Raw genomic sequence first — 15,861 nt, forward strand, 5'->3', positions numbered from 1 at the left:
TGTATTAGGACTGTAAGGATTATTAGGATTGGGTCTTGGTGTAAACACTGTCTTTATGACTATTGTCAGGACTTTCATGGCACAAAGTGTTGTCTTGACAACCAGGTTTGACGTCAGCAAAGTCAAGCCTAAAGCCTAATTAAAAGTTCATGAGGGTTCAAATAAAGTTCTTTTCTATTGGCTACCCCCGACTATGCCTGTGATCAGGTTCCCTGGACTCAGCAGCCTTTGTTATAATTGCACTGTTATCTTAGCTATCCCTAAACTCTCATCAAAGAAACTTCCACACACCCTCGAAACAACCAAAGGGGACAAACTTCCCCTCAGAGCTTCTGGAGTCTGTATTCACGCTGGAAACAAAGATCTGAGCAGGCATTAGTCTGAAAATTTAAAGCTAAGGTGACATTGACAACACAAGTCGATGTGATTCACCAGCTTGAGCTTCTTGCAGTGCATACTGTTCGTGTACATATTGTACATATTTTACATAGCTATGGGGAGAGAGTTACTCCTAGCTTTGCATTTCTCAAAGTATCCCTTTGAAGAGATAACTTTGAAAATTATCTCTGCTGCTCTGCACATAAATTCCCTTAACCGCTGTCAACAGAACATCCACTTTCCTGCTCCTTTATTTGTATTAATTTACATGCATATGGAGCGATGGGAAATGAAACAGTGAACCTTTGTTGAGAGAGCTGGTGGTGATGCTCTAATGAATGGCTCTCTCATCCCTGAGATGCAGTTTGTGACTGCGACTTGCAGCCTGTGGCTGACACATTGGGGTGACACAATAAGACGAGGCTTGTGGAAAGACGGGAGAAGCGGAGAACCCAGATAAAGCTGCTCCGCTGAGCTGCCAGCAGGGGGTCTTTGAGTTGTCTCCAGGAGAGGGGCGGAGGGGGGAATTTTGGGAGGCAGAGCTCAGAGTAAACAGTATCTGCTGAAAAACAACAACAGCAACAACCATACTCCCTAATCAAGTGGCTTTATTGAAATGCAAAGTCTCACTCCTTCAGTTCCTCTCGAAAAACCCAGTGATTAAAAGTAAAATACATTATATGCACCATTACTCTACCTAAATTACATGTTTAAACACCAATACGATTTTACAACATCATATAATTAGGCATTATTAGTGTCATCATGAAATATGGCACAAGTTTAGTGAAGCTAGGCAGATTAATTACATGAAACAGCACCTCAAAGACACACTGGATTTGAGGCGTCTCTCTCTCTCTCTCTGTTATAATCCATCTATTGCTGCTCTAAATCCCAAACACTGGTTTGTGTCAAACCAAGTGGAATTATAAAAGGGCAACCACGAGTGAAAGTAGCGAGGACAATGTCACATCCAGTGATCCTCGGAGTCATTTTTAAATCTTTAAAAATAAAGTAAGGTAGAGCATCCATCCTGTACACCCTAATTAACAATTTCAGTGACATAATTAACCTTAAACACTGGTGACTAAACAAAAACATGCAATTGTCTTGGATGTCTTTTAGTTACTGAAGGGCCATTTTGAGAAATGCACTCATCTGCTTTTTTGTCGAGAGCTACATGAGAAGATTAACACCCACCTCATGTCTGCACGGTAAATATAAGGTTACAGCCAGAAGCCTGTTAGCTTAGCTTAGCATAAAGACTAGAAAAGGGGAAAATAGCTGGCCTGGCTCTGTCTGAAGCTTACACAATCTGCCAAAAAGCACCCCAAAGATGTGTTTTCACATTAATGCTGAAAAAACAACAGGATTATCATTTATGTGGACTCTATGTTGGTTGACTAGCAACAAAACTTTGGGAACACCCTGTAAGACAATAACTCAGACATCTCCCATTTTGTTTAAAAATGTAACAAACGGGATTAAACATGGTAATAAATAAACTTCGAGGTGTCAGTTGGCAGATTAGTTTTACCTTTGGACAGAGCCAGGCTGGCTGTTTCCTCCTGTCTCCTGTATTTATGCTCAGCTAAGCTAACAGGCTGCTGGCTGTAGCCTCATACTGACCGTAGCTCATCTAACTGCAGTCAATAAAGTAAGTAAATAACCCAATTGTCAGAATAAATGTTAGCTTAAGTATATGTGCATTATCATGTTGCAGATACCTTGAAACTCTGTTTCTTTATGTTTCAACAGCGCTGTGGTTAACATGTGGTTAGGTTTAGGCACAAAAATTATTTGATAAGGGAAAATACACTTGTCATGAATGGTGAACCTAACTATAGAAAACCAAACTGTTTTTTTTACTACACTGTAAACATTGGATAGACTGCAATTTTTGGCACTTCCACATTGGCTTCGTTTTTCAGCCTCGAATGTTGACACTTTTTTGTCTGGCATCACGCCTAGAACTCCATAGCACAGTGGAGTTTATAAAGAATATTTTTTGGGCTTTTTAGTGAGAGGGGGAGAAAGAGGAGGGATGACATGCAGCAGGTTGGTATCAAACCCATGGTCGCTGCAGCGAGCTACAAGGCGCCCCAGTATGTATAAAACCTACAAATATAATATACTCAAGGTTTGCAGAAACGTACAATACCAAAACATTTTTCTGGCAAAAGTGCAATACCACTCCCCCCAAAAATCTGAAATAAAATTCCACATGCAGTTAAACGCAGTTGATGTGGAGGCTTTGCTCTATGTCTTCACTGCTTGTAAGTGAATGCCAACACACATGCAGTATCAGGCCTATTTACTATTTGGGCTGATCTTTTCCTTTGAAGCTGATATAACAGTAAAATCAGGTCAGATCTCCAGGCTCTGCTCACACAAGTGGAAGTAAAACACCAACACAGTATTTCCCAGAGATAGAAATATTCTGCCACGTATACAGCATGACTGTAAACAATATATTGTTTCTAAAATCTCAGCACCAAGGTCTTAATTCACTCGTTGGCTCAGAGTCGTCTTGGTTCTTTACAGCCTGCCAGATTTCCACCAGCACCACTGAGAGACGGAGAAACACTCCACTGGGAAATTTTTTTTCTTACAGTGTTTGTTGTCCCTGATCATAGACATGATGCATGCATCCATAGGAGGCAAAGCAATTCAGCCCACATCATAAACATGTCTCATCAGAAGGAATAACAACCTCCTAAATTTGGACACCAATCTGGGAGTGCTTTTTGTGAATTTAAAAGACTCCAAAAACTCCAAACATGCTTGATTCAGTTGGTTTAATCATGTATTGATCATGAATTTGCAGAGCTGAAGTGGGGCGTAACAAATAAAGTCTTGATTTGCTGTGCTGTGCTAATAGGTTTTGATTACAACCCTTTATATGTCTCCTTGATAAAACAGATTTATGTCCCCTGCTGCTCTGAAGTCTCCACTCGGGCACAAACCCCAGTTACTGTGAAACAGGTCTGGAGGTTACAGCAAGTGGTCATGAATTATTTAAAGGCCTCAGAGATACTGAAAAGTTTGGTTTCTGGACTTTGACATGGTCAGCAGGCAGGAAGGCAGACAGACAAGTAGACAGGCCATAGCTCCTCTCAGTCAACGTGGTTCTCTAAGAAATATGCTGCCGTAAGAAGTGTATATCTGTTGTTTACTATTGTTACATTTGTAGGTTTATACGAAATATAAAGCTGCAATTGGTAACAAAAATCCACAACATGCTGTATATGGTCACAAACTTCTGACATATTCCAGTCTTACTAAGTTGAAGTTGTTCTAGCATTTAGTTAAGCTTATGTTTTAGATAACTATTACTTGTTTTCACATCTAGTAGACATAGGGGAAACATTAAATATATTTGGAGTCATGTTTCTGGCCACTCATGAGTCAAATATTCATTATTTTAGCTCTGCTTTGGTCTTCACCAACTCTTGAGAGAAATGTGTCTTTCTGCTGCTAGTGCTGCACTATGTTCCTTATGTTAGAAGCTAATATTGTTCGTCTGCTGTTTGATATGGAGTAGGTATAATTTAGTGGGTTTATCTGAGCTTTTTTTTGCTGAAAACTGCTGCCTGCTACAGATGCAAATTATGTTGATGAGAGACCCAAAACATTCAAGTTTGAAGTTGTCAAACCAAAACAACAAACTAAAAGACACTAAAATACTCCAAAGAACCATGAGTTGATTACTGAACGGGCCTACCGGAACAAAGTATCTGGGCCCGCCTGATCTTCACCTACAAATGAACATTTATCGACCAAGAAAGGACCCAAAAGGACCACACAGAGACATTACCAAAAAATAAAATCTCAGAGACTCAAATTGACCTTTTAAAGACAACACAACAAGACATGCAAAGGAACTATGAAGAGACATACAAAGAAGACTACAAAGAGACACAAAATGACTGAAAAGACCAAAAAGAGACGCAAAAAGACCCCAGACACAAACAATTACAGAGAGATGAAAGACATAGAATGACCAAAAAAGATAAATATACCTCAAAAAGCACACAAAATGACTAGAAAGAGATAAAAAGAACTACAAAGAGACACAAATTGACAAAAAAGACCCCAAAGTGACATTATATGACTATTATATGACTACAAAGAGATGCAAAGTCTACAAAGAGATAGAAAACAACCACAAAGGGGCACAAAATAAACAAAACACAAATCTACCTCAAAGAGTCACAAAACCAAAGAAAAACCTCAAAGAGTAACAAAAATGGTCAAAAGATGTCACATACATATCTAAGAAGAGACCCAAAATGTCAGAAAAAAGACCTCAAAGAGATACAAAATGGCTACAAATAGATGCAAAGGAATGACAAAGAGACACAAATTTACCATAAAGAGGCATAAAAGTATAAAAAGATGCAGACAACTTCAAGGAGATGCAAAACAACAACAACAAAAAGAGGTAAAGCCAGCACAAAATCTGTGCTTCTTGTACCTCTGTAGGAGAGGTGGTGGAGCCTTTTGCATGGCTGTACCCAGGGACCCATTGCCACGTCATCCGCCCATGCATGAAGCTCAGTGTAACTGCACTGCAGTATCTCTGCAGCTTCATCAATACAAGCAAGACCTTTTACATTACATATGACACTTTGACCCAGTGTCCATAAAGATAAATCGATTAGCACCACTATAAAAAGCCAAGAGAAGAAGTTATTACTTTTCTTTCATCCAGATGCATAAATGAGCTATCCTTCATCCTTTGGCACTATTCAGTCTTCCATAAGTATGACATCAGGGATGTCTTGTGTTTAAAGCCATGACCTCTGAAGCTCTTACAAGAAAAATGTTATTTTCAGCCTCTGTTCAGGGCACCGTGTCGACTAGAGGTTAAATTCACTGGTCAAGGACACCTCAGCTACAGGTGTGGAAAATATCTACAGATGATAATTACATCTCATCTCTGGTTCCTGCCTACACTCTCAGCAGAGCGTCTAATGTTTCTGCTGTCCTCTGATCTGTAGCTCTCCACCCGCAGAGTCAAGTCAATTTTATATGTACAAGATCTGATATGTCAAACGATTGAACATACTGATAAAACCAAAAGCACAAAATAAAAAAACATATAATCAGCTGGCGACTAAATCTCCCCCTTTCAATCACCACCCATGTCGACCTGTCATCTATAATTCTTTCTTTACAGGAAGCATTGACAGTTTATGGGATAATTTTGGCTTTATTTTATATTTTTGCTATTGACAATAAATCCCACAAATAGACCAAACCCAACAATGCAATAGTCCATCTCTTAGTTTCTAGCTTGCCTACCTGTCTGTGTCACTGTGTCCAATCCTGGTTATTCCAACTAAGTCTTTAATATGCACAAAAAGGGGTAAATAATGTCTTAAAACGGCAGCTTGGCTCTGCAGTTTTCAGCAAACATTACTCAAACAGGAACAAATAGTGCATTTGTTGGAGACTGCTTTCAGTGGATTAACACATATTTGGTGCATTAATTCTTTGAAACCTGGATCGACATCTTTTCGTGTGCTGAATTCAAACGCCTTTCACAAGTATTTAAACCTTTTAACCTTGAGCAAATTGGTTTTATTTCTTTTTAAAACATAAGGGGAAAAGCAATGAGCAACTTGGTAAGAAATGTTCACTAACTTGCACAAAATTAGTAGATTCAGAAAATGATTCTTTCAAAAGCTAAGGAAAATGAGAAAAACTATAATTATCATAACTGTATTTTACATAATTATCATAATTTTCTAGGCCTGGGCATCAAGACTTGTAGTGTAAATTTAGTCTTGGTCAGTGGCCCTATAAGTCAAACTATGACCCTGTAGGTACACCTCCAGCATCAGGTTTGGACACTCAGAAACAGCCTAACAGTTTGTGCTCCGTACATTGTGTCTTTCAAAATAAACCGCTGTTTTGCATGCAGTCTTCTTAAAAATAAACTTAGAACCTAAGTATCAAACTATACTTTTAGGAAACACAAGTAATCATGATTTGGCTTTATATAAGCATGTTAATTACTAACTAAATTTAACATTGTGACATAAAACACTAGTGTAGCATGCTACACATAGCACACTAGGTTGGTGATAACTAACTTGGTTATAACTTGGTTTCACACAGGACACAACCAACAGGTGAAAGTCCAGAGTTTGTTTGAACCATCCACCTCACCTCACGGACCCACATGTGGACTTTCTTACTCTTTGTGTAATGGCAGATGTTCAGAGCATGAAAAAGTGCTGCTGTCTGGTGCGTCCCAAACCCCGCCATCACCTCAATGGAGTGAGACTAAGTTTTCTCAAAATGTGTGCAATTATCCCCATACCTAAACAATATCTATACATGTCGGTCAGTTGTTTTTTTTTTCAACCCGGACTTGGTTAAACTGAAAACAAATTAGATTTTTGTACTTACAAACTATTTCATTCTTTAACAATCCATTTGGATAAATAATGCCTTTCAACCTTTGTGAGCTAAGATGTTTCCATTTAAGATTTTCACTTGCAGAAAAGCCTGGGTATTACATTTGATTTTACCACCATGTGTGCAGGAAATAAATACCCTCTGTAAAACATCAATACTAAACCAGATTTATATCTGACATAGCTTTTTGCTTGCTTGCTGTGCTGAGGTTTCAAAACCACATGTGAACCCCCGTGGTGAGGTGCATGCAGGCTGCATAAATATTTTGATACAAAGTGCCCTGAAATTTTAATGGTGCTCATATTACTCTTGAAAACAAGTTTAATCTTTAAATAGAATTGATGGGCTTGTGATTGAATCCTAAGTTTCTACAATGGTCGTGTTAAGATGCCAACAGTGCTGCATAGAAATTTGTAAATTGATCTGCGAGGGATGCCTGATTTATTACAATCCCCAAGCCGGTTTATATTAAGACAGGTGCAAAACATGTTTTCTAAATGGGCAGACTCACTTAATTCAGATAATTTCATAAATCAAACTCATGTACAAACTGAAAAATGATCTTATGATGTCATTAAAGATTCATCAGTGTGTCCAACTTTAATAAATGAGGGTCCAGGCAATTTCTATGCATCATATCAGCTTTCAGAACATGATGTCAGTGTATGAAATTAAAAGTTGAATACTCCTATTGATAAATCACTTTGTGTTCAGTCTAACAGGCGGGTAGAATCACTTAAAGAGTGAATAAAGAGATCAGAGGTGCTTACATTGATGGAGAAGCAGGAATCATGTGACCGTCACACTGCTGTCACCTGGTTCACCTGGAGCTGCGAATTCATCCTTCCCAGCATCGTCCAAACCTTTTGAATCATCGTCTGATTCTGATGGTCTGTGGAGAGTAACATCAACAATTAGCATGAATCAGCAACAGGTTACCACAAAGCCTGCTGCACCTTGATTTGGCACCCTATCCCCCTGCTCCTCAAAAAACAAACGAACAAACAAAAAACATTAAAACAAAAAGAACCACACAGGCCTCCATGTGCAATTGGTGTTTACATTGTTTGTACATATTTTATATATATTTTTCTAGACTGTAGTTGCTGTTTGCACCTTGTAACTTTGTTACTATTTTGCACCCTGCTTTCGTATTTACTTGGCACCTTGTTTTTTATTATTCAATATTCTTTTATATTTGTAATTATTTTTTACTATTTTTTGCTATCATATTGTTCTGCTGCTGTAACACTGCAAAGTTCCCCACTGTGGGACTAATAAAGGATTATCTTATCTTATCTTATCTTATTATTGAATTCATTATTGAATTTTGTAATATTAATGGGATAGTTTATATTTTGGCATTTTTACACGTTTTATTTGTTAGTGTTTTGGGATAGTATTATTTATTCGTTTCATGATTATGGTTATTTGGAAAGTTGGGTCACATGGATATGGGGTGTGACATTAATAATCTGTATGAATATCTGCCTTTCAACTGTGTCGGTTGATAGGAGAGGGTGAAATGGGTTGCTGCATTTCTTTTGAACACACTTTTTCTCTGATCGCTGTGATAATTTTGACTCTAAGTTTGTCCACGTTATAATAAGTTGAATCCTTTTCATTAATAAATGTATTGAATGTATTTTTGGATCTGAGCAAATTTTTTGTTGGCATGTCAGACAATAAACCAGACCCAGCCTCAGCCTCTCAGTGACTTTTGGTTTGTTCCTATAGTGGCTACACTCTGTATGTCTTGCGTATTTGTGACACGTTAAAACGTGTATTGCCTTATGTAGGGCCAGTATTTGGATTGCAGGGGATTATACACTGAAGAAAACATGTTTATGAATATTTTATTCACTTTCTGTCAATATATCCCCCTAAATCCCACACACTGGACCTTTAAGTTTTGGGCAAATTACAATTTTGAGTCAAAAGAAGTCCATAGCTATTTCAATTCACTCAGAATTCAATAATTGTTGACATTTCATTAAAAAGCACAAATGTAAAAAGAAACTATTCATTGGGTGCTAAAAAGCACTAGATTTCTGAGTATATTGTTGATTCTCCAACAAAGAAAAGCACAAAGGAAATTGAGGAGCTGCTCACAGCTGGAAAAAATCTAATTGTGGATGATGGCGAAACAGCTCAAATTACACACTGGAAAACACAGAAATAGCTATTTTGAAAAAAAAAAACTGTCTCTTTGTTAAGTTTAATTGACAGTAGCATTCTTCAGTTGAATTTGGATTCTATTTGCACGATACATGTATTGAATCATTTCTTGGTAGTATAAAATAGCAAAGTATGTGTATTTGTTGTATAATATAACTAAGGAAAAACATAATATTTGTATTACTGTATACAGTTGGTATGCAGCATGGAAATGGGACACAGCTTGTGTCTTAGTCTGGAGAGACTGTGCTGAGTTCAGAGGAAACTGGACACAAATGATGTGTAACTGAGGTAACTGAAGAGGAAAAGGAAAGACGATGAGAAGCGTGTGGAGGATTACTTTCAGCCTCTCCAAGCGGCCAGTCCTGAGCTTGATACTCGAGACCTTATGATTATCTGGGGACCTATTTAAAAGAGCCAGACAAGGAGCAGACACTGCATGAAGAGGTGCAGACAGAATTACAGTAGTTTTATGTGATGAACAAGGTAGAAGCTGTAAGGTTAGACGGTAGAAATGCAAAGTAGGAAAAAGGGGTGAAGGTTAACAGCACAGCTTATCTGAGATCCAGACAGCCGGAGACCTCAAATATCAAACCACCACATGTCTGCGTAATTCAAATAAGGAATACGAGGTGGACAAAGGAAGTAAAAATGTCTTCTTTTTTGTCCAAGTAAGGCCTCTGTCTGCTGTGTGCTGCAATAAAACAAAAATACAGCCAGCTGTGAGCAACTTGGCTGAAAAAGTCAGGGAACAAGGGGTTCTGACATCAGCTGCACGTAACAAAACGAGACCCTCCATCTCCAAAATATGAGTTACACATAGGTGATTACTAGCTATAACGACTGTTTTTTTAGGTGGCAACCTCTAGTACGTCTGTGTACTGCTGAAGTAGTAAATGCGGTGTCTAAGGGGGCATTATGTGATGGGGTGTGTCTTGAAGAAGTATGTGTAACTCAGAGGGGCTTGTCTTGAAGCAGAGGGCATAACTGGAATGGGGCATGTCTTGAAAACAGGGGAGTGTAACCTGAAGGGCAAAGTCGTGAAGCAAGGGGCGTATCTCAAGCAAACTCAAAGGGGGTATGTCTCAAGTGTGGGGCGTAACTTGAATGGGACGTGTCTTGAAGCAGGGGGTGTTACTTGAAGGGTCTTATGTGCTGTAATCCAAAACTGTTGGTTTATGACGAGAAAAAGGGAGGGTGGATGGGTCAAACAAACAGGACTTTCACCCAGAAGACCAGTGCATATGTCCTGTGTGAAACTAAATGTCAACACATTATATTTTGAGCAAAACACAATTTTTGCACATGATGTACACGACAAGGTGATTGCCATGACATATAACATGTGACATACCATGTCATGGGTTTACCTTAAACGTACGAAGTTTAAGCAAAACATGATCTTTTTTCAAAAACCTAACAAAGGAGTTTTGTTGTCTAAACATAACCACGTAGTTTGGGTTGCAACTGCAACCATTTCACAGTATTAACCACATTTTAAACTGTGGCTGTTAATGTTCTATATAAAGTATTCTGTTGTCCAGTGGTAGGGGGCGCAAATTACAGAAATGCTCCTGTGTGCTGTAAAAGAGGGAAGGAACACAGGTTTTAAAGAGCTTCTGGATGGAAATTCAAGGAACCCTTCCAGTGGAAATCAAGTTTTTAACCTTGTTAACATGGTGCTTTTTATATGCTACAAGACAAATCATGAGCAAAATACGCATCCAAAACCATAGCTGATTATTTCCACCCAGGAATGGCAGTGTACCAATGACAGTCTCAAAAACACAGATTTAGACAGAAAGGGTTTTCTGCATCACAAACCTAAGGAACCAATCCCATCAACTGGTGGGGTGGGGCTTTCCATATCATTAGCATGATGCTACAGTGAAGCAAGGGCTATCAGAGAAGAAGCTGGTAAAGTTATATATCTGTAAGCCAAGTTCCACTTCAACTTGTCAAAGCTGGCGTTAGAGGAACAACGTTTAACTAATGTTAGCAACACATTATTAGCTGTTTGACAACCTATAGAAGCTGAAAACTCATATTAATCTATTACATTTCTAACATTGAGGAGCGCAATGAACAGAGTCAAAGTTGAGCAGGTAAGCTAAAGATGCAGGCATGCAGCTAGCGGAGACTGTGGGGTTAATTTACATATGCATAGATCCGTCCATATTAAATGACGCAAAGGTGTTGTGTTATATTCAAGACATTTTAGGGAATGAAGGGATTTTTTTTTCATGGAAAAAAAAAACTTTTAAATATGTGATTTGGATACACAGAAATGTGTTTTTAGTAATTTAATCAATGCCCAGAGAGGAACAATAATGTATTTATCTAGGCTTATCAATGTAATTTACAGTTTACAAAACCTGAATTAAAAACCCATACATGGAGAGAAAAAAAAGCGCATAATTTACCATTCCCCCGAGCCAGAGAACTTTAAATGAAACTTCCACGAGGTACTGAAATGCTTCCACAGGCGATTTGAATTGTAGAAAGACGAGAAATGGAAAACCAATCTTCCACAGCTGCACTGAAAAATAACTGCAGCAGGAGCGGTAAATCACGAACCATCAGCCGGCCTGTAAAAGTTATGACCACAGGCAATTCAAGCACGCACAGTTTAAAAGGATCTAATGAAAAAACTGCAGTCTTAATAGCAACACATGTAAATGTTATTATCCATCATAAGAACATAAAAAGCCAAGACAAGAAAGGTAACACTGACAGATCTTTGCTGCAGTGCTGCGAGCACCTTCAGGGTCAAATGATGGTCCAGTTAGATTTAATCTTCAGTTAGAGAGTTGATTTAGAAAATATGTCGGGTTGGTGGGAGAGGGTGAAGTGGGTTGAGGTATTTTTTGTTGACCGCACTTTTTCCTTTGATTGCTGTGATAATTGACTGTTGTGCTTGTTTGTGCACATTAGCTGATTCCTTTTTATTAATACATTTTTTAAATGTACTTTCGGATCTCAGTTTATCATTTGTTGACATGTAGGACAAAGAGACCAGGCCCAGCCTCAGCCTCACAGTGACTTTTAGTTTGTTCCTGTAGTTGCTACACAAATAATGTGAAAAGTTTGGAGGTGATGCACCTGGAGTCTGCACAGAACTGCAGAGGCAAAACCAAGTTCATATATACAGCCCATAGTTCATACAAATAAATCAGTTTTTGTTAATATTTTATTAGCCAACAGGGCCATATACTGCTATGTGCTTGTAAATGGGCCAAACCAAGGTTCTTTGTCTTTTTATAGGGCGCTTCAGTGAATACATGCTGTCACATTATTGAAGCAAAACTCAATGTATGTGTAGGATGAATTCTTGAGGGAAAATATGTCACTTGCAAACATGAATACATAATTAGAAACTATTCTGAAGGCGGGCGGCACGGTGGCTTTGCGGTTAGCACTGTTGCCCAGGTCCCAGGTTCAAATCCCAGTTGGAACGGGCTTCAGTCAGGGGGGGGCCCTTCTGTGCGGAGTTTGCATGTTCTCCCCGTGTCTGCGTGAGTTCTCTCCGGGGTCTCCGGCTTCCTCCATGCAGCTCAGGTTAATTGGTGACTCTAAATTGCCCTTAGGTGTGACTGTAAGTGTGTATGGTTGTTTGTCTATATGTGTCGGCCCTGCGATGGTTCTGGCGAACTGTCCAGGGTGTACCCCGCCTTCCGCCCAGACTCCAGCCCCCCCGCGACCCTTACGAGGACAAGCGGTTACAGAAAATGACTGACCGACTGACTATTCTAAAGGCTAAACAGAGAGATTCTTATACGGTGCTGTTGACAGGATAGTGTATTGAAAGTGAAAGAACAGTGCAGAACTTTGCCCAATGTACACTTGACTGCACATGGCATCAGACTGAGATTAATATATATAAAAATATATATATACACTACTAGACTTCCATCACAAGCATTCCTTCACACTCACAACCTGCAGCTAGGACTGCATAACTATGACAAACAACCCCAACACACACTGCAGCACATGTAAGAGACTGACAAGCAGTGACCTTGCCCTCCTGACACTTGTGCACAGCTTTATTCACTCTGTCCTGAGCCAGATAGCATAAATATTTACACTCACCACTGGGAGGGGAAAAATAAGTAAAAAAAAATGAACAACACAACAATAACTTAACATTTCTATCATCTTGGCCAACTTGGAAATGCTCGCAGTCCTGCAGCCCTTTCTAAGTGTTAATGCAGTTAATAGCTGATTTCCCCATTCATGACAACTGCAGGGGGGTTTAATTTTTATTTAAGTTTTACTTAAGCTTGACATTGCGCATTATTATGGATAATGACTTCAAATATTATTCAATTTAAAAGAAAGTATAAAGAAAAAAAATGCGACATTATGAACTTTGAGTAACCATGATGTTAAGATGACTGTAATTGATTGTTTCTATTGTTATTGCTAAATTTAATATGAATTGTGGAAAAAAATAAAGGTAAATATAAAAAGGTTGATGATTTGTACCTGTATCAACATAAGCTTCTGCTATTAGTAAGAAACGGGCAGGTATTATAAATTTGTCTTCTTCCTGCTCCGGTTTGTTTATGGACTGAGTAGAAGTATTGACATAAAGTGTATAATGGGTTTATGATATTGTTTGAACTGAACAAATAAACCAAATATGAATGAATGAATTTGCTTTTTAAAATGCACGCAATTATGACTTTCTTTGTCTGCACTTGTTTTTAAGTAGTTCATTAGTCTCCAAATTTCTAAACAAAAATAAAGTCCTTCAAATATGAAACACAGAGTAATAAACATATTCCTGCATACCCAGACCTAGTCAGGGAGACAGTTTTTATACATATATTTGGTTAATATGTACAAATAAAATCATCCATATTGTAATTCAAATGCATTAATAATTTGACTTTCTATGCGACCTTAGTCACAGATAATTTATGACATCTAATCTTAAACCAGAAGGGAGTATTTTTTTTTCCCTTCGTTTTTTTAACTCCACAACCATTATCGGATGTTCACAATGACTAAAAAAATATTTAGCATGATGAATGCAGCAGGCTTACAAGGGAAAACACACACAAACAACATCACTTCACATAATGACGTTACATGTTTGAGACAGATACTCCACTGCAGGCCTTCACCAAAGGGATTGACAATTTCAACATTAGTATATGGGTCGGAAATGTTTTAAATTATAAGCTATTCTTTTCAATCAGAACATGTATTGTGTGAAAGATAATAGACTGACACTTAAAACTCTGAAACAACACTGTGCCTTTGTGGTGGAGTCTGCTCGACTACAGGACCTGCAAGTTTCTCTCAACTCACGTTTTCTATGATTACTATATTGTTTGGCTTTCAAATGTTTTCATAAAAAGTAAAAACTCCCTCACTGACAAGTTTGCTCGCGATAAGTTTTGCCTCCCACTCACTTTATAGCTGCACGCGCTGGGTTAACTGGTAAAAGAGCAGAGCGCAACAAGGTGGCTAATGTTAGCCTCGTTAGCATGAGAGGAAACATCGAGGACATTCAACCTAAATGTTTGAGACCCAGACTCAAATGAGGAGTCTGTTGTTCACCACAATTGGCGACTACTGAGGGGATAGTTCATCCAAAAATGAAAATTCAGTCATTATCTACTCACCCTCGAGCCCATGGAAAGTCCGGTGAAGTTTCGTAGCCCTCAAAACACTTCTGAAAGTTCAGGTGCACTCATCTCCAAAGCAACTGAAGCAAATGGTGACCAGGATTCAAACGTTAAAAAATACACGATAAAACCACAAAATGTCTCCATACTGCGAGTCCAAACCAATCCAAGTGTTCTCAGGCCCCTGCATGCCAAGCTGTTTTGAAAAATGTCACTGGCGTCATGTTTTTAGCTTTGTAGTAGCCTGTCGCTGCTAAACTCGGAGCCGCGTTCACGTATGAGCGCTCGCGCGACACCAACGTCAGCTCGCGGTATGTGCACGCGAGTGTTTACGTCTACCTGGAAGCCTCTCCCACCTACCGCGAGCTGTTGTTAATCGAGCAGGCGCACGCCTATGTGAATGCGGCTCCCACAGTAGTAGCTACAGCCTATAGTTGTGTTGGATACATGGTTCAAGCATATTTGCAAATGCAGTTATGTAACAAGAATGAAGTAGGACAAGGTAAACAAAAGAAAAACAAAACAAATACAAAAACATGCAGTACAACCTATATACAACTACTTACATATATACTTAGGGCTCTCTACCTAAATATAGAAACAAAAATGTTTAAGGAATGACAAATGTCCAGTGTTTTCTCAGTTTTGCTTGCTTTCAGTCAGCCTAATGTTTGGATATAACGTTCTATTTTAAATTATTGTATTTGGGGATTCTTTTGAGTCCATTTACATTTATTAATGTAATACTTCCCATAAAAAATACATTCAAAATAAGTGTTTTCTGACTATCAAGTCTATTTTTATCATTCAAAAACCTTGCCTTTTTTCTAATTCAATCCTTGAACTAGTCAGTGTTTTTAAAGAAATGTTCTATTTCCATCAAAAATAATTTAAGGCAAAGGAATTCATAAAATAAACAGGGTACCATAAAGGTGGTTATCAACTGTCTCGGTTAACTCAGACTTTCTGCTTCAGACTCTGATTCACAGAAAATGAATGAATAAATAATTGATCACTTGCCGCCTGCTTCTGCCTTTGAAGAATATTAAAACGTATTACAGCACAAAGCAACACTGTTTCTTCAATTAAGGCTAGAGCTGACAGAAAATGACATATAGTGAATGCACAAGTTAACATAAGCTATCTATTTAGGCTGTGATATCGCTCCGTTATTTCTGATGTGACAGCTGCACATTTTGCAGCTCTTTAACTTTAAACTTGATGCAGCAGGTTTAAA

At 38.4% G+C, this 15,861-nt stretch overlaps 1 long non-coding RNA gene across 1 annotated transcript in view; it reads right to left on the reverse strand.

Annotated features, from left to right (window-relative positions):
• LOC148190360 (uncharacterized) overlaps nt 1-14,949 on the reverse strand; it is a 39,604-nt gene extending 24,655 nt beyond the window's left edge. Inside the window, exons 1-2 of the long non-coding RNA XR_015777417.1 lie at nt 14,622-14,949; nt 7,578-7,699 (exon numbers count right to left, since the gene is read on the reverse strand). This is a non-coding gene — a long non-coding RNA (uncharacterized LOC148190360). The remainder of the gene's footprint in view (nt 1-7,577; nt 7,700-14,621) is intronic.
• Between the last annotated feature and the right edge of the window lie 912 nt (nt 14,950-15,861).

The sequence above is a fragment of the Plectropomus leopardus genome, chromosome 1 (genome assembly GCF_026936395.1).
Source record: "Plectropomus leopardus strain MGB_pleo_1.0 chromosome 1, ASM2693639v1, whole genome shotgun sequence".
Taxonomy (NCBI): domain Eukaryota; kingdom Metazoa; phylum Chordata; class Actinopteri; order Perciformes; family Serranidae; genus Plectropomus; species Plectropomus leopardus.